The sequence below is a fragment of the Lissotriton helveticus genome, chromosome 5_1 (assembly GCF_964261635.1).
Source record: "Lissotriton helveticus chromosome 5_1, aLisHel1.1, whole genome shotgun sequence".
Classification (NCBI taxonomy): Eukaryota; Metazoa; Chordata; class Amphibia; order Caudata; family Salamandridae; genus Lissotriton; species Lissotriton helveticus.
Genome location: NC_136065.1, coordinates 215489313 through 215507512, shown reverse-complemented (window position 1 = coordinate 215507512; position 18200 = coordinate 215489313). Strand labels below are relative to the sequence as shown.

Here is an 18200-nt window from a genome sequence, read left to right as displayed (position 1 = left end):
AACAGTTGATGGACAGAACGCAGAACAATGTCATACATTCACCCCACTACAGAGATCTCGGCCTAAATCCATCGTTCTTATGCTCACCATGCCACCCCAGTTTAGACCCAGCCATATGCAAATCAGTCTTGACCCTGTGCCCCATGGGAACAGTCCAGCACAAACTGCCAAGCCAGGTCCTCCCTGGGAAGACATGTCTTGGCAGTTCGGGCTGGGCTGTTCCCATGAGGCACAGGGTCAGACTGATTTGCATATGGCCATGTCTGAACTGGGGTGGTAGAGTGAGTTAAAGATTGATGATTGATTAAACCCAGATCAGTTGACTGGGGATGATTGTTTGATTTGCCCAAGCGCTCTGTCTATCATCCCCTTTGGTATCTTATTATTTTAAGGCCTGTCTCTTCCTCTTATTGGGTTTGTCCCCCCCTCCCAATTTCAGGCCTCTTTACCGTCCTTTTAATTTAATGATGTTTCCTTCCACTGCTCACTTTTAGAGGACTACTCTTTTCTTCTTGACCAGCACTCCATTAAAGTACTTGTATTCCTGCTCTCTCCTTGTGACTCAACTCCACTCTCCCTATTGCTCTTTTCCTCACTGCTCTCTCTTTCTCATATGCTTGTCCCCTGCCAAACTCCACCGCACCAAGCATTACTCTCTCTTTCGTGTCCTTCTCCGACTCCCCCCTTTTTGCTCTCTCACTCGGGCGCTGCTTGTCACCTACTCCCGACCCATTTAATGTTTTTATTGCTTCCACACACACTCCTCCTTTAGCCTCCCCCCCCCCCCCATCCCCACAGTCCTTTTTCTATATAATTTACTTTTTTTGGGAAGACCAGATGGCAAATTGCTGCCAGCTCTCCACCTTAAAAAAAGCACTTTTGTTGTGCTCTATTCTATTTTCTAACAAGTATTTGCAATGCAATAGGTCTCGCATTTTAGAAACTTTGACCTATTGGTACTGTAAATTACAATGGCTTTTATTGTTGAGGGTTTTTTAAACACATAAATAAAAGGCATTGTCATTTGCAATGCCAATAGCTCAAAATCTTGTAATTGCAAGACCTATTGCATTGCAAATGCTTGTTTTTTTGGGGAGGAGCAGCACACCTTGTATGGGCGTAGTGTGGGTTGAGACGAGAACACATTACACTGGCTGGCATGTGTGTGGCGGCATGGGCAGAAAGAATACTTGGTATTGGATCTTTCTGGCGTTTGGGATAGAACAACTTGGTTGATGTGGTGGGAGGAGGGGTAAGAAGTCCTGAATGAGTGTGTAGGGTGTAGGGGAATTGTTAGGGGCAAGATTTCAGGTATGGTGAAGAGATGGGCAGGCTGCCTGATTTGGGGATCTATTGGAGGAGGCGTGGCACACCTTTCATTGGGATTATTTGGTTTGAGTGAAGAGGCAAGTTGTGTGTGTGTGTGTGTGTGTATTTGCGAGATGGGAGGAGCAGGACAGTATGAAGAGGCAGGTTTTCAAAACATGTTTGTTGAGGCATTGAAGCAACTGTAGATAAGCTGTGGAAGCGGAACGGTTGGCAAGCTATTTCAATGTTGATACTACTGTGGGGCCTGTCCTCTGTCTCAATTCAGACCATCCACTAGGGCTGTTCCCAGCTTGAGGAGTGGCAGGGCAAGAGTCATTTGTGGTGAATGCCCATGGCGTAGTAGCCGCTGTTGTGGCTGTCAGCCTTCACCTCCTACAGAATGCTGCCCTCCTTATGATACTGAACCAGGGTCAGATTGGCAAGGCGGGAACTTGGAAATGGGACGCTATCAAAGATCCAGCTGTGGGCCATTATTTTGGCAGGGATGGTGGCCGATATGGGCTGTGTCTGTGCAGTTCAGATGCAGCCACCAGCCCAGTGGGGTCTGAAAGGGTTTTCCGGAGGCAGATGGGCCTCGACGGACCTCCCCCAACTCACCTGAATCACCCACAGCTTAGCTCCATCACAATGGTGAGGGGGTCCTTGGTATGTTTGTCAGCAGTGGTTATTGGGGGAAGGGATGGTAAGGAAGGAGGTAATGAGGTGTTAAGAAATCTGCATAGCGCAAACTCGACCCAAATGGGTGAGGGCGCTTTACATGTGCACCAATTGCATTACAGAGAGACACATTCTTTTTAGACTTAAGGGGTTTGCCCAGAATCACAGGACGATTGAGCCTCGAACCTGGTTCCCCAGCTTCAGAGTTGACCGCTCTAGCCTTTAAGCCACATCATAAGGCTCTGTGTGACTAAAAGGCAGTTAGATTATTCTTGTGATTCCCAGGAGCGCTCGAAATACAAACCAGGTACTTTTGTAAGCTCACAGAATTGTAAAGTGCACTCTCTGTAGGATTAACCTTTCAGAGAGCAAGGATGGTAAATAGTCATGGTTTAGATGCACACTTCGGGGCGGGAGGAGGTGCTGGGGAAAGGAAATAAAATGTAAGCAGCGGTGTAGAGAGGGCAGAAATAACAAGCATTGGAAATGCAATAGGTCTCGCATTAGGAAAGTTTGAGCTATTGGTCTTATAAATGATTTTTTTTTATTCATGTGTTTTTGAAAATACCTAAATTAATAGCTTTGTCATTTACAATGCCAATAGTTATAACTTTCGCAAATGTGACACCTATAGCATTTGTAATGCAACATGTTTTGTATTTACGTGACTTAGATGTATTGATATTACAAATAACAATGGATTTTAATTTTTTTAAATAATTAATACTTAATTAATTAATTTAATTTTTAATGTCAATGCTTTAAGTTTTGTAAATAACTTTTGTGAAGATTATGTTCAGTGATTTTTATTGTGACGAAAATCCAAGAACAAAAGTGAAATATTAAATTTTTTGGGTGATTTGTAATAAAGCTTGAAAGCTTGAAAACAGCTTGAAACATTGAAAGAACGTATTTGAACCAGTGATGCTGTGGTGGTGCTGAGTGGTGCTGTGGTGGTGCTAAGTGATGCTGTGGTGGTGCTAAGTGATGCTGTGGTTGCGCTGAGTGATGCTGTGGTTGCGCTGAGTGATGCTGTGGTTGCGCTGAGTGATGCTGTGGTTGCGCTGAGTGATGCTGTGGTTGCGCTGAGTGATGCTGTGGTTGCGCTGAGTGATGCTGTGGTTGCGCTGAGTGATGCTGTGGTTGCGCTGAGTGATGCTGTGGTTGCGCTGAGTGATGCTGTGGTTGCGCTGAGTGATGCTGTGGTTGCGCTGAGTGATGCTGTGGTTGCGCTGAGTGATGCTGTGGTTGCGCTGAGTGATGCTGTGGTTGCGCTGAGTGATGCTGTGGTTGCGCTGAGTGATGCTGTGGTTGCGCTGAGTGATGCTGTGGTTGCGCTGAGTGATGCTCTTGTTGCACTGAGTGATGCTCTTGTTGCACTGAGTGATGCTCTTGTTGCACTGAGTGATGCTGTGGTTGCGCTGAGTGATGCTGTGGTTGCGCTGAGTGATGCTGTGGTTGCGCTGAGTGATGCAGGGATGGTGTTGAGTGGTGCTGAGTGAAGCTGCGGTGGAGCTGAGTGTTAATGTGGTGTGCTGAGTGATAATGTGTTGGTGCTGAGTGATGCTGGGGTGGCGCTGAGTGATGTGGTGATGCTGAGTGGTGCTGTGGTGGTGCTGACTGTTGCTGGGGTGGTGCTGAGTGATGCTGTGGTGTTGCTTAGTGATGCTGGGGTGGTGCAGAGTGGTGGAGAGTGGTGGTTCAGTGTGGTGCTGTGGTGGTTCTGTGGTGGCGCTGAGTGGTGCTGTGGTGATGCTGAGTGATGCTATGGTGGTGCTGAGTGATGCTGTGGGGTGGTGGTGCTGAGTGGTGCTGTGGTGGTGCTGAGTGGTGCTGTGGTGGTGCTGAGTGGTGCTGTGGTGGTGCTGAGTGGTGCTGTGGTGGTGCTTAGTGATGCTGAGTGGTGCTTAGTGATGCTGAGTGGTGCTGTGGTGGTGTTGAGTGGTGCTTAGTGATGCTGAGTGGTGCTGTGGTGGTGTTGAGTGGTGCTGAGTGGTGTTGAGTGGTGCTGAGTGGTGCTGTGGTGATGCTGAGTGGGAGATGGGGAGAGGGAGAAAAAGGAGAGCAGGGAGAGGGAGAGGGTAAAGAGAGGGAGAGAGAGAGGAGAGAGAGAGGGGGAGAGAGGAGAGAGACGTAGACGGGGAGAGGAGAGGGAAGAGAGGGAAAGGGAGAGAGGGAGAGTGAAGTGAGGGAAAGGGAGAGAGGGTAGAGGGAGAGAGGGAGTGTAAGAAGAGAGGGGGAGGACGAGAGCGAAGGATGGAGGGGAGAGAGAGGGGAGGGAGAGAGGGAGAGAGAGGAGAGCAGGCAGAGGGGGAGATGGTAAGAGGGAGAAAAAGGAGAGCAGGCGGAAGGTAAAGAGAGGGCGAGAGGAGAGAGAGGGGGAGAGAGAGGCAGAGGGTGAGAGAGGAGAGAGGGAGAGGGAAGTGAGGGAAAGGGAGAGAGGGAGAGGGAAGTGAGGGAAAGGCAGAGAGGGAAAGGGGGAGAGGGTATAGGGAGAGAGGGAGGGTAAGAAGAGAGGGGGAGGACGAGAGCAAACAACGGAGGGGAGAGAGAGGGGAGGGAGAGAGAGGAGAGCAGGCAGAGGGGGATATGGGAAGGGAGAAAAAGGAGAGCAGGGGGGAGGTAAAGAGAGGGAGAGAGGAGAGAGAGGGTGAGAGAGGAGAGAGGAGAGAGAGGGAGAGGGTGAGAGAGGAGAGAGGAGAGAGGAGAGAGGAGAGAGGAGAGAGTGAGAGGGAAGGGGGGGGAAGGGAGGGAAAGGGAGGGAAAGGGAGGGAAAGGGAGGGAAAGGGAGAGAGGTAGACGGAGAGAGGGAGAGTGACAGAGTGAGGGGAGGGAGAGAGAGGGAGGACGAGAGGGAAGGAGGGAGAGGAGAGGGAGTGGAGTGAGTGAGTGAGAGAGGGAGAGAGAGAGAGGAGAGCAGGGAGAGGGATAGAGGAGGAGAGAGTGAGAACCATTTTATCGACTCCAGCACCATGAAATACCAGGAAGGCACGTTTGGTTTAGGAGCTTGATGCATAATAATAAAAATCAAGCAAATAATTGGAAGCTCTCCTCATGGAAACGGGGAACCTTACAGGCTACATTTTATTTGGGGTCAGGAACTGTGAATTAAGGGGATTTCGCCACGCAACATTACACTGTAGAAGTTGTGAATTTAACGTAACTGGGTGTAGGCAGAGAAATTAGGTCAAACAAATGATATTCTGGAATACACTTCAGTCTTGAATCAGAAAATATAGCATGCAGGTAGTACACTGTAATTAAACATTTAGGCTAATGCTAAGTTTGGCAGGCACATTTTTGCTGAGCAGCTGAGCGCTTTGCAGTGGCATGCTCAGTGTGAGGCAGTACAATTTACACAGCGACTACAACAAGCATTGGGGTGTATTAGGCAAACAAAGACGCAAGCACAGTGTGAGGGTGAGGGGGCAACGCAGGGGGGAGGATTACAAACGCCACGGGAGAGGGGAGCAATTTGAGTGCGGCGGAAGCATCAAAGGGCTGCGAATACGTGGGTGGAAGGGGCGCAACACGGTGAAATGGAGCAAGCTGGCCACGTGTGACCAGCCCTTGAGTCAATGCAAAGTGCATCCCAATTACAACCCAGAAGCACAGGATTCTGCAATTTAGGTAACAACTTTACTCCATACAGTCAGAGGAGAGAGGTGGTTTAAGGGGGAGACTGCATTCAACCATGGATCTGTATGAGAAGTGAGAGACACTCTGGCGTCTATGACGTAGGTGATGGAGTGAGGCCGAGACCCCATTGAACTATAGGAGGTGTTTGATGATGACTGAGAGAGACGCGCACTGCCTGAGGTGAGTGATGGGGCGCGTGAGTGTGAGACTCCAATGATGTGAGTGACGTATAACTAGCGAGACTCCATTGAAGCGTGACACCTCTGACGTGGATTTGGGTGGGACTCCTCAGCAGTTTTGACGAAGCTATGGAGTTTGCTCACTTGAACCACATGTGCACAACGATGGGGAACCAGTGACACTCTTGATGAGTTTGAGGTGAGTGATAGGTAATGGGTGATACTTCACAACAGTATAAGAAACGACTGGTTTAGGAAGTGACTGAGATTTTACTGGGGTGCGTGTGGCAGTAGCGCCTGACAGTCAGTCTCGTGGACGGATATGAAGTCACTGCGAATGTTTATTCTACCGAGGTCGATAAATCGAGCCGCCGCTCTAATTGTGTGTCAAAAGCGTGTGTCACCTGCTTAAGGAAATGAAGCGCTTTGAAAGTACTGCGTGCTAATTACAGCATGTGTCCGCAATTAGTTTAACACAAGGCTGCTGTAATCTCACATTGATCCGTGACTGCCCTCTGCAACTATTCCGATCCTGCAAGTCGGAAACATGACGGTGCATCACCGCAACTCGGGACCTTGACACCAGTGACTCGACCCAAAGGTATTGGAGCGCTTTACATAAGCACCTATTACGTTACACACAGGGCACAAGTCCTAAAAAATAATGTCACATACAAAAACATGCAATGAATACAGAAAGTTGAATCAACTCTCACAAGAGGACTAGCTTGACAATCCATTATGGTTCAATAGTGAAATTAAAATCGGGGGCACGGCTAGAGAAGCCATCATGGCAAAAGATCTGTCAAACAGCTCTGCACAATACCCCTTAAAGTATATAGTGCTGTTTATTTATGCCAGCCCAAGAGGGTGACGTTCTTTCAGAGAACGCAAATGTAATGAGTCATGGCTTGAGCGCGGTTAAGAGTTGCTCCGAGTAAGCCACTGTGGTGTCCACTGAGTTCAGTTCATCGCATTCCACGCGCGTCGCTCTCCGTTATTTCAATAACGTTAACAATGAAGAAACCTCATGTTCTCTGAAAGCGCTATCTGTACAGACTTGGCGTCCACTGCAGTAGCAACCTGTCTAATATTGTAAAGGGACTCCTGTGCAATAACACCCCTCTCAGATGAATTCAAGACCGATTGAAATAGAAAGATCATCATCTACCAATACTACTCACTGCTTCCAGGTCCAACTTCAAATGGGGAAGGAAGGAAATAGCTACTTTAAAAGAATAAAACGAGACACGGCCTGCCGGCCGGCCGTGAAAGTACGGCCGCCCGGCCGTGAATAATTAGGGGAGGAGCAGCCAGGAGAGAGCAGGAGCGGAGGCGCCAAGCTGGGAACAGATGGCTGGCGATTGGATGCTGTGCACGCGCATTTTAGCTGAATGCGCTTGCGCATTGACCTAAAATCGCACGGGCACAGCATCAAATCGCCAGCTAGTTAAACCTCTGTTTAAGCCCCTATAGTCTCGCTCAATGCGCATGATACACTGAAGATGGGATCGGATTGGGACTCAAATTGGGCTCGGGTATCTAAAGAGTAATATTTGCAGTGCAATAGGAGAGTTTAAGCTATTGTCATTTATAATGGCAATAGCTAAAACTCTCGTAAATGAGAGACGAAGTGGCTGCCATTGTCCCGCTGCTTCGAAAGTGAAAGACTGCATGGCAAGCTGAACCTTGTAGGAAAGCATGTTGTGCCTACAGCAGTGAAACTCATTAAAAGAAAATAGTATTTACAGACTAAAATAAGACATACTGTGTAAAAACCAAAGTAAAAGGGTTAGTCCTCATGGGAGGTTATAAATTAAGATAAGGAGGTACTAAGGAGGGACTAACATGACTATTAATGAAAGAAGAAAAACCAAACGAAATGATGGACGGAGCATTGACAATACAAGCACTCACCCCCAGTCAACTGATCTGGGTTTAATCCATCACGTTCTTTAGCCCACTCTGCCACCCTAGTTCAGACATGGCCCTATGCAAATCAGTCTGAGCCTGTGCCTCCTGGGAACAGTCCAGCCCGAACTGCCAAGCCATGCCTTCCCTGGACCGGAAACAAGCTACCGAGGACCGGTTTCTGGCATTTCAGCCGTATTCAGCCCGGCTTGCTTGAATCCAGTGGCAAAGTGAGCAAGGGACTCACGTCTGAGCATACCCTGCCAACTTCTATGGCTGGTGAAACTGCCTTAGAGGTGCTCCCTCCGTGTTTCTTAGTAATGGGGACACAATTTTGAAGAAGAACTAATCTGTTTTTTTCTAATTGAGGCTTCCACAATAATTTATTTCGAATCAAGTGAAATACCCAAGTAATTAAAGCTATATACATATTCCAATCTTTGACAATTTAACTCTAGTTTCTTTTTGAAGGATTTGTGTGGGTTGATAGACATGTATTTGGTCTTGCCTGGATTAATTTCCAAACCCTTGTTGGTACAGTACAGATGAAAGGAATTCAACAGATTCTGGAGCCCGCTGGGGATTTGCGATATTAAGATGGTATCATCTGCAAAGAGTAGTGCTGGGATTATTTCCCCAGCCAGCCTAGGGGAGTCATTTTTACAACCCTCCAGGAAACTGGGAATATCGTTTACATACAATGTGAACAAGGTAGGCGCCAAGACGCAGCCTTGGCACACACCCCTACTCACATGTATTTCTCTGGTAAGTTCTCCCCTCGGCCCCCATCTCACTTTTGCATAGTTCCTCTCATGCAGCCTGATTATCTGGACCAGTAATTCGATAGGTACCCCCAGGTCCTTCAGGCAGGCCCAAAGGAGGCTTTTGGGTATGAAATCGAACGCGGCCCTCAAATCGACGAAGGCAATGTATAAACTACCTTGTCTTAGGGTTATATATTTCCAGCAAAGACACAAAAATCTGAAGACTTGATCGATGGTTCTAGTCTTCTTTCTTAACCCGGCTTGATATTTGGAAAGCAACCCGACTTCTTCAATCCAATCCGATAGCCGAGATAGTAAATGCTTAGCATACAATTTCTGTGGGATGTCAATCAAACTAATAGGGCGATAATTCGCCGGATCGTGTCTATTACCCTTTTTAAAAATTGTGACTATTTCTACCCCTTCCATGTGTTTGGTTTTGGTTCAAATCTAGCTATTGCATTACATAAATGATTAATGTATGGGCCCCAGATACTTAAATCATGTTTTAAAAGGTCACCTGGAATTTTGTCCGGTCCCGGTGCTTTACCGGATTCGACTGATCTCAGTATTGAGACCGTTTCATTTAACGTAAAATTCAGGTTGGCTACCTTAGCATTATTAATCATTTCCTCAGTTAGAACAAAGCAATTACCATTAGATTCAGAATATAATGCAGAGAATTGATCCACCCAAGTATTTTCATCTAGGAATAAGTCTCTTTGTGTTCTTACTGACCTATTATCTTTGGCCATCAAATTCCAGAATCCGGTCTGATCCTTATCTTTGGCTGCACGAATTAGATCTTCCCAGATCTCCTCATCCCAAGACCTCTTTGCAGCTTCAATGGTCTGTTTGTAAGTACGTTTTTTGTCTGTTCACTCTTAATAGCCTTGATTAGCTCTTGCTTTGGTGTTAGGCAATCCCCGTTGAACCACGGGTTGCCTGGACTGGTCCTGTTTGCTATTCCTACCTTTTTTTCTTGAACCGCTTTAGTTAGAACAGGTCCTAGGGATCTGACCAATCTACCATGAAGTTCTGTCATCATGGGTTGGTCCGAGGGATTCTCTACGAAGGGTGCAATGGTCTCTACAAAGATAGAATAAATGCTAGTCATTGCTCTTTTGTTCCCTAGGATAAATGGCCATTTTATAGCTCTATTATTCCTCTTTAATAAACTTTTGTTATCCAGACACCCTATCTCATCTGAATCCGAATGTGATGAGAGGAAGAAATCTGCTAATATCGATAAGCTCAGAGGCCGGTGATCACTTTCAGCTCTGTCATCTATTTTGAGGTCAACCAAGTGACTCCAGAATCCTAATGACACTAAAATAGAATCAATATTGCTCCTTGATTTGCCTCTACTAAACGTATGAGCATTGGGTTTGTCTGATGGAAGACGCCCATTGCAAGCTCTAAGGCTGTGAGACATTGTTAACCTTAATAATTGAGTCACAGCAACTGTGCACTTAGCCTCTTTGTTGCTTTCTAATTCTGGGATGTTGAACGACAGGTCTTCGACCTCCAGTAAATTGCCGAATCACGATACGGGCTCAAAATTGCAGTTGAAATCACCTCCAACTATAATATTTGGTTCATGTCCCAGAGTATCAAGAAATAACTCCAGCTGATTAATTGCTAGTGACCCGCGATTTGCAGGGCTGGGTCTATTATAGATATTAAACAAATACAGGGTAGGCATTGCTTGGCAGTTCGGGCTGGACTGTTCCCATGAGGCACAGGGTCAGACTGATTTGCATATGGCCATGTCTGAACTGGGGTGGCAGAGAACGGTGATGGATTAAAGCCAGATCTGTTGACTGGGTGTGAGTGTTTGATTGGTTCAGATGCTCCGTCCATCACCACCCCCTTTTGTACCACGCAGTCTGGGGTGTGACAGCATGTGGTGGCCTCCTCCTGCCTCAGTGTACAGCAGGGAATTCTGTAAATAAAAGGTAAAATGCCCATGCTGCAACGTTAGAAAACAGTTTATATAAAGAAGCATGTGAAACAAGTTAAAAAGAACAGGTTATGTGCCTTCACAATCTCATCATTTTAGAACTGAAGTATTTTCAATATTATATTCAACAAAGCCATGGTTACTGCTTTTTTTATTTTAAGCAAATAACAACCATTGACAAAGCCAATAGTCCTGGCTTGCTGTTGGTGTAATGATGCTTGCTGTATTATATATCTGGATGCAATGACAGAAAACAACATAATACCAGTTGCGCGAAACACTATGCTAAGCACAGATTTTCAGCCTAGGTGTTTTAAACCACACCCTTAATTACATTGAACACCCCCTTTGAAGAGACCCCCAGTTTTTTAAGCCACTTTAAGCCCTGGAAACAGCACCATGTCACAGTCACCTCACATCCTGGCACTGTGCATCGTGCATGACTCATGACTTCTAGTTTTCAGATTGCCTATGTGCAGGGGCATAGTGAACCCTCCGCCACCCTACCCCTTGCTTTAGGAACTACAGCAAGGGAGAAGTTCTTGATGGGCCTCTTCTGTCTGCAACTCTGCAGACAAAGGATCAGCTCATGTGAAAAGGTGAGTGAGTAAATAAGTTAAGGAATGTGCGAATGGCCGGATGGATTAGTGAAAGGATGAATGGATGAATGAAAGGGTGAATGGATAGATAATGAAAGAAAGGATGGATGGATGAGTGAGTGGAAGTATGAATGAGAGAAAAGGTAAATAGATGAATGTATGGGTGGAAGGGTAGATGGATGGGTAAAAGGGTGGATAGGTGCGTGAAAGGATGGATGAGTGAAAGGGTAGATAATGGGCGAGTGAATGGGTGAATGAATTAGTTAAAGGATGGATGGAATGATTAATTAATACGTGAAAGGGTGGATGGCTGGATAAGTTAAAGGGTGGATGTAAGGATTGATGAGTGAGTGAAAGGGTGTAGATGGACAAAAGGATGGATAAATTGATTCTTGTATAGCGCACTACTCACCCGCAAGGGTCTCAAGGTGCTTGTACGAATACCGCTGTGGAACCCATCCTGGCTTTCCCTGTGAGATGTTCACTCCTGGGCACCCCCAAAGTGGAGGCCAGGCATCCTTAGCGTTGTGGGGGCCATTGTGGAGATTAAGCAAGCTATTGCCCCGAGTTCCAGAGTGGGACTCCATGATTGGAATAGGCACCGAGGCGAGAATTATCAGGTCCGTGGAATTTTTTTTTTTAGCCCAAGACCCGCTGAGGCGGGGAATTGAACCCTGGTCCCGGGCTAGACATCTGCATCAGGGTCTGCCGCTTTAACCATTGAGCCACACTTCTCCACAGATGAGTGAAGAAGTGAAAGGGTGGATGGATGAGAGAACGGATGGTTGAGTAATAGGGTCAATGGATGGATTCATGAATGGATGAGTAGATGGGTGGGTGGTGGAAGGATGGATGGATGGATAAGTGAAAGGGGGATGGAGAGAGAAAGGGAGTGGATGGATGACTGTACAGATGGATGGGGTGAAATGGTGGGTGGATGAATAATGGATGGATGAGTGAAAGGGTGGATGAAGGGATGAATGAGTGAAATGATGGATGGAAGGATACATGGTGGATAGGTTTGCAAATGGTTGAATATCTTTGGATATAGATGGGCACATAGATGGAAGGACAGAATGAATGGTGAAAGACTGAATGATATATAAAAGAATGATTACACCTTGTAGCACCCATTATCTTAAGTAATATTTCCTATACATTGACTTTCACGTTTATATGAGTTATTGTCACTACATAATGTGTGTGTGATGTAACGCACTCTGACACCCTGGCCTACATACTTGGGATGAGTAACACTATAAAAGAAATTAAATACACATGAGAGATGGTCTATGTGAAGATGCGGGGTACCATTGGAGGGTGGTAGCAAGACCGGACTGGCCAACCGGGCATCAGGTATTTCCCTGGGAGGCTGGAAAGGTGGGTGAGCGGTTTTGTTACTTGGGGCTGGCACTGCCAAGTTCCTTGTATATCCAGTAGTTTTCAATGAACAATAAAAGCGGCCTCACTTATATTCAGGTGTGGTTCACCATCGTCTGGTGACTAATGTACCTGCTGGAGCGAGATGCCAGTTTTGAATCGTTTAAGGTAGCAAGCAGCGGCCATACTGAAAAAACGCGAAGTGCACGATTGTAAACATAATATAAACTTATTTTGACTTGTACTCAAGGGGTTGTCTATTTACTTACTTATATACTATTGCGCGACCTCCTCTGACGCGTCTGTAAAACGTACCTTTTGTCCCGAAGTTTTGTCCTGAATTTTGACCTTTTGTCCTGAATTTTTGTCCTGAATTTTGACCCTTTGTCCTAAATTTTTACACTCGCTGTCCTGAATTTGCCCCCATGCCAGTTGGTCACCCTACACTTGGGTCGTTTCATAGGCATGTGCATGTGTGGTCATGCATGTCCAAGCTTGCTTTGTGATGCGTGCTAGAGCTTCTGAGTGACTCATGACATACACCATCATGCATGCGAGCACAACAAGATCATGATATTTCTACTACAGACAGCCGCATCACTGCAATTTTGTTTTTCTTTTCCGGTCGATGGTGCACCACATTTGCACAAAAATATCTTTGCTGATGCTGTACAGTATTGGCTAAAAGAATTAGTAAAGTCAATAGGTTTGTGTTGGCTTTACCAAAGATTGTCGTTTATGTTCTCAACTGCATTTCCTAAACTACTGTTTAATGAGGTTGTCCACTCAGGTGATAAGCTTCTGGCCTCTAACATCTGTATAAGCTATATAAGGGAGATATGGTAACCTTGCTTCCGTGAGTTATATCCTATGTTTCAGCAAACCAACCACAAGCGCATATGGTTAGCTCTTGAATTAATAACAAATATTAACATATTGAAAGACAACAAACACCAGAAAAAAGATGGTGATACAAGAATATGGTTCTTACCGAAATACAGAGGATATCAGACCATTCTGTCAGATAGCACCACTTCGGTACTCAAGAAAGTTATGATCTTTTTCAAACAAGGTTAAGCATAATTAATGTTTAGGTTTGTGGCTATTTTAGTAAACAGCAATAAATATTCTACCAGCAAATAGTCAAAGTGCATGAGTTCATCTACTTACGTACACAGGGAAAATCAGACTTTAACCAGAAGAAAGCGAAATTTGAGCTGGTCACTTAAGTTGAAACTTGCCAATTTAGAATGCTCAACAAAACAAGCATTTCCAATGCAATAGGTCTCGCATTCACACAAGTTTTGGCTAATGGCATTGTAAATGACAATGCCTTTTATTTATGTTTTGGGTTTTAAAACATAAATATAAGGCATTGTCATTTACAATACTAATAGCTTAAACTCTGACAAGTGCAAGACCTGTTGCATTGCAATAAAGGGCCTTGTCGACCCCTTCTTAGATTGTAAATATCAGAGGAAGCGACCGGCCTACGACATTTTCAAAGTAGTGATAAATAGTGCAGTGAAGATGTGTAAGTGTTGTAAACAACACAGACACAAAGTGTGAAGAGAGAGTCACATATGAGCCGAGCTAGAAACACTCACAAAGTGCCCCAACACCTTTCATTCTGTGATTACACTATCGCAGCTCAGGAAGAAGAGCGGCAAGGTGCGGTTTATTTAATGCCCTCTCCATGATTTGAGTTTGCAGTGTGGCATTGCATAATGTCATTGCTATCTTTGGCCTAATAGAAACACTCCAGCTGTAGTAGGGCCCTGGCTTCACCTCCTGGTGCAGGGCGGGCTGAGCTTTATGGCAGGCATGGAGTGAGGGAGGGAGGGAAGGATGGTCTTGGCTGCAGCTCCAGCCTCTCACAGTGCCCTGCTATTACTAGTGAGAGAGAGGCTCAGAGGTGGTGGTATTGGTTTTGGTGGTGGTGGTATTGGTGGTGGTGATATTGGTGGTGTTGGTGGTGGTGGTATTGGCGGTGGTGTCATTGGTAATAGTGTTACTGGTGGTGGTGGTGGTATTGGTGGTGCTGGTATGGGTGGTGGTGGTATTGGTCGTGATGGTGGCAGCATTGTGGGTGTTGTTGGTGGTATTGGTGGTGGTGGTATTGGTGGCAGTATTGGTATTGGTGGTGGTATTGCTATTGGTGGTGGTATTGGTATTGGTGGTATTGGTGGTGGTGGTATTGGTGGTGGTATTGGTGGTTGTGGTGGTATTGGTGGTGGTGGTGGTATTGGTGGTGGTGGTATTGGTGGTAGTGGTATTGGTGGTGGTGGTATTGGAGGTGGAAGTATTGGTATTGGTGGTTTTATTGATGGTGGTGGTGGTGGTATTGGTGGTGGTATTTGTATTGTCTGTATTGATATTGCTGGTGTTGGTATTACTACTGTTGGTACTTGTGGTGGTATTGGTGGTGGTGGTGGTATTAGTGGTAGTATTGGTGGTGGTGGTATTGGTGGTGGTGGTATTGGTGTTGGTGGTAGTATTGGTGATGGTGGTATTGGTGGTCGTATTGGTGGTAGTATTGGTATTGCTGGTGGTACTGGTATTGGTGGTGGTGGTATTGCTGGTGGTGGTATTAGTATTGGTGGTGGTGGTATTGGTGATAGTGGTATTGGTGGTGGTGGTATTTGTGGTGGTTGTGTTGGTTGAATTGGTGGTAGTATTGGATGTGGTATTGGTGGTGATGGTATTCGTGGTGGTTTTGGTGGTGGTGGTGATGGTGGTGGTGGTATTGGTGGTGGTGGTAGTGGTGGTATTGATGGTGGTGGTATTGGTAGTGGTGGTGGTGGTACTGGTGGTGGTGGTATTAGTGGTGGTGGTATTGTTATTGGTGGTGGTATTGGTGGTTGTATTGGTGGTGGTACTGTTGGAATAGGTGGTGGTATTGGTGGTGGTAGAATTGGTGATATTGGTGGTGGTATTGGTGTTGGTGGTCGTATTGATATTGGCGGTATTGATATTGGTGGTGGTGGTAGTACTATTGGTGGTACTTGTGGTGGTGGTATTGGTGGTGGTGGTACTGCTGGTATTGGTGGTGGTGGTATTGGTGGTGGTAGTATTGTTGGTGGTGGTATTGGTGGTGAAATTGGTGGTAGTATTGGTATTGCTGGTGGTACTGGTATTGGTGGTGGTGATATTGCTGGTATTAGTATTGGTGGTAGTGGTATTGGTGGTGGTATTGGTGGTATTTGTGGTGGTGGTGTTGGTTGAAATGGTGGTTGTATTGGTTGTAGTATTGGTGGTGGTAGTATTGGTGGTGGTGGTATTGGTGGTGGTGATGGTGGTGGTGGTATTGGTGGTGGAGGTGGTGGTATTGGTGGTGGTTGTATTGGTGGTGGTAGTACTGGTGGTGGTGGTATTAGTGGTGGTGGTATTGGTGGTGGTGGTATTGGTGCTGGTATTTGCATTGGTGGTGATAATTGTGATGTTTTATTATGAACTGTTTTATGTGTGTACTTTTATGGATTGCAATATATCCGAAATAAAGTCAATTTGATGATGATGCATTGGTGGTGGTATTGGTGGTGGTAGTATTGGTGGTGGTGGTCTTCGTGGGATTGGTGGTGGTGGTATTGGTGGTGGTGGTATTGGTGGTGTCAGTGGTATTAGTGATGGTGGTATTGGTATTGGTGGATGTGGTGGTATTGGTGGTGGTGGAGGTATAGGTGGTGGTGTTGGTGGTATTTGTGGTGGTGATATTGGTGGTGGTGGTATTGCTGGTGGTGGTATTGGTGGTGGGGGAGGTAGTGGGATTGGTGGTGTTGGTTCTGGTGGTGAAATTGGTGGTGGTAGTATTAATGATATTGGTGGTGGTATTGGTGGGATTGGTGGTGGTGGTGGTGGTATTTGTGGTATTGGTGGTGGTGTTATTGGAATGGTGTTGGTATTGATAGTGGTTCTGGTATTGGTGGTGGTATTGGTGGTATTGGCGGTGGCATTGGTATTGGTGGTGGTATTGGTGGTGGTATTTGCATTGGTGGTGGTGGTATTGGTGGTGGTTGTATTGGTGATCTTGGTGGTGTCAGTGGTATTGGCGATGGTGGTATTGGAGGTGGTGGTATTGGTGGTAGTGGTGGTATTGGTGGTGGTGGTATTGGTAGTGGTGGTGGTGATACTGGTGGTGGTGGTATTAGTGGTGGTGGTATTGTTATTGGTGGTGGTGGTTGGTATTGGTATTGGTGGTGGTACTGTTGGAATAGGTGGTGGTATTGGTGGTGGTGGTCGTATTGATATTGGCGGTATTGATATTGGTGGTGGTGGTAGTACTATTGGTGGTACTTGTGGTGGTGGTGGTATTGTTGGTGGTGGTATTGGTGGTGGTGGTACTGCTGGTATTGGTGGTGGTGGTATTGGTGGTGGTGGTATTGGTGGTGGTAGTATTGTTGGTGGTGGTATTGGTGGTGAAATTGGTGGTAGTATTGGTATTGCTGGTGGTACTGGTATTGGTGGTGGTGATATTGCTGGTATTAGTATTGGTGGTAATGGTATTAGTGGTGGTGGTATTGGTGGTGGTGGTATTTGTGGTGGTGGTGTTGGTTGAAATGGTGGTTGTATTGGTTGTAGTATTGGTGGTGGTAGTATTGGTGGTGGTGGTATTGGTGGTGGTGGTGGTGATGGTGGTGGTGGTGATGGTGGTGGTGGAGGTGGTGGTTTTGGTGGTGGTTGTATTGGTGGTGGTAGTACTGGTGGTGGTGGTATTAGTGGTGGTGGTATTGGTGGTGGTAGTATTGGTGCTGGTATTTGCATTGGTGGTGGTATTGGTGGTGGTAGTATTGGTGGTGGTGGTCTTCGTGGGATTGGTGGTGGTGGTATTGGTGGTGGTGGTATTGGTGGTGTCAGTGGTATTGGTGATGGTGGTATTGGTGGTGGTATTGGTATTGGTGGTGGTATTGGTGGGTGTGGTGGTATTGGTGGTGGTGTTGGTGGTATTTGTGGTGGTGATATTGGTGGTGGTGGTGGTATTGCTGGTGGTGGTATTGGTGGTGGGGGAGGTAGTGGGGTTGGTGGTGGTGTTGGTGGTGGTTCTGGTGGTGAAATTGGTGGTGGTAGTATTAATGATATTGGTGGTGGTGGTATTTGTGGTATTGGTGGTTGTGGTATTGGAATGGTGTTGGTATTGATAGTGGTTCTGGTATTGGTGGTGGTATTGGTGGTATTGGCGGTGGCATTGGTATTGGTGGTGGTATTGGTGGTGGTATTTGCATTGGTGGTGGTGGTATTGGTGGTGGTTATATTGGTGGTGTCAGTGGTATTGGCGATGGTGGTATTGGAGGTGGTGGTATTGGTGGTGGTATTGGTATTGGTGGTGGTATTGGTGGTTGTGGGGGTATTGGTGGTTGTGGGGGTATTGGTGGTGGTATTTGTGGTGGTGATATTGGTGGTGGTGGTATTGCTGGTGGTATTGCTGGTGTTGGTGTTGGTGGTGGTAGTGGGGTTAGTGGTGTTGGTAGTGGTGTTGGTGGTGGTGTTGGTGGTGGTATTGGTGGTGGTAGTATTAGTGATATTGGTGGTGGTATTGGTGGTATTCGTGGGATTGGTGGTGGTGGTATTGGTGGTGGTATTGGTATTGATAGTGGTTCTGGTATTGGTGGTGGTGGTATTGGTGGTGGTGGTATTGGTGGTGGTAGCATTGGTATTGGTGATGGTGGTAGTGGTGGTATTGGTGGTGGTGGTGGTGGTATTGGTAGTGGTGGTGGTGGTGATATTGGTGATGGTATTGGTGGTGGTGATATTGGTGGTGGTATTGATATTTGTGGTATTGTAT

At 46.3% G+C, this 18200-nt stretch overlaps 1 protein-coding gene across 1 annotated transcript in view; it reads left to right on the top strand.

The window, feature by feature from the left end:
* The window catches only part of LOC144754339 (ficolin-1-like), a 292441-nt gene that overhangs the window by 269802 nt on the left and 4439 nt on the right, over positions 1 to 18200 (top strand). The window lies entirely within an intron of this gene.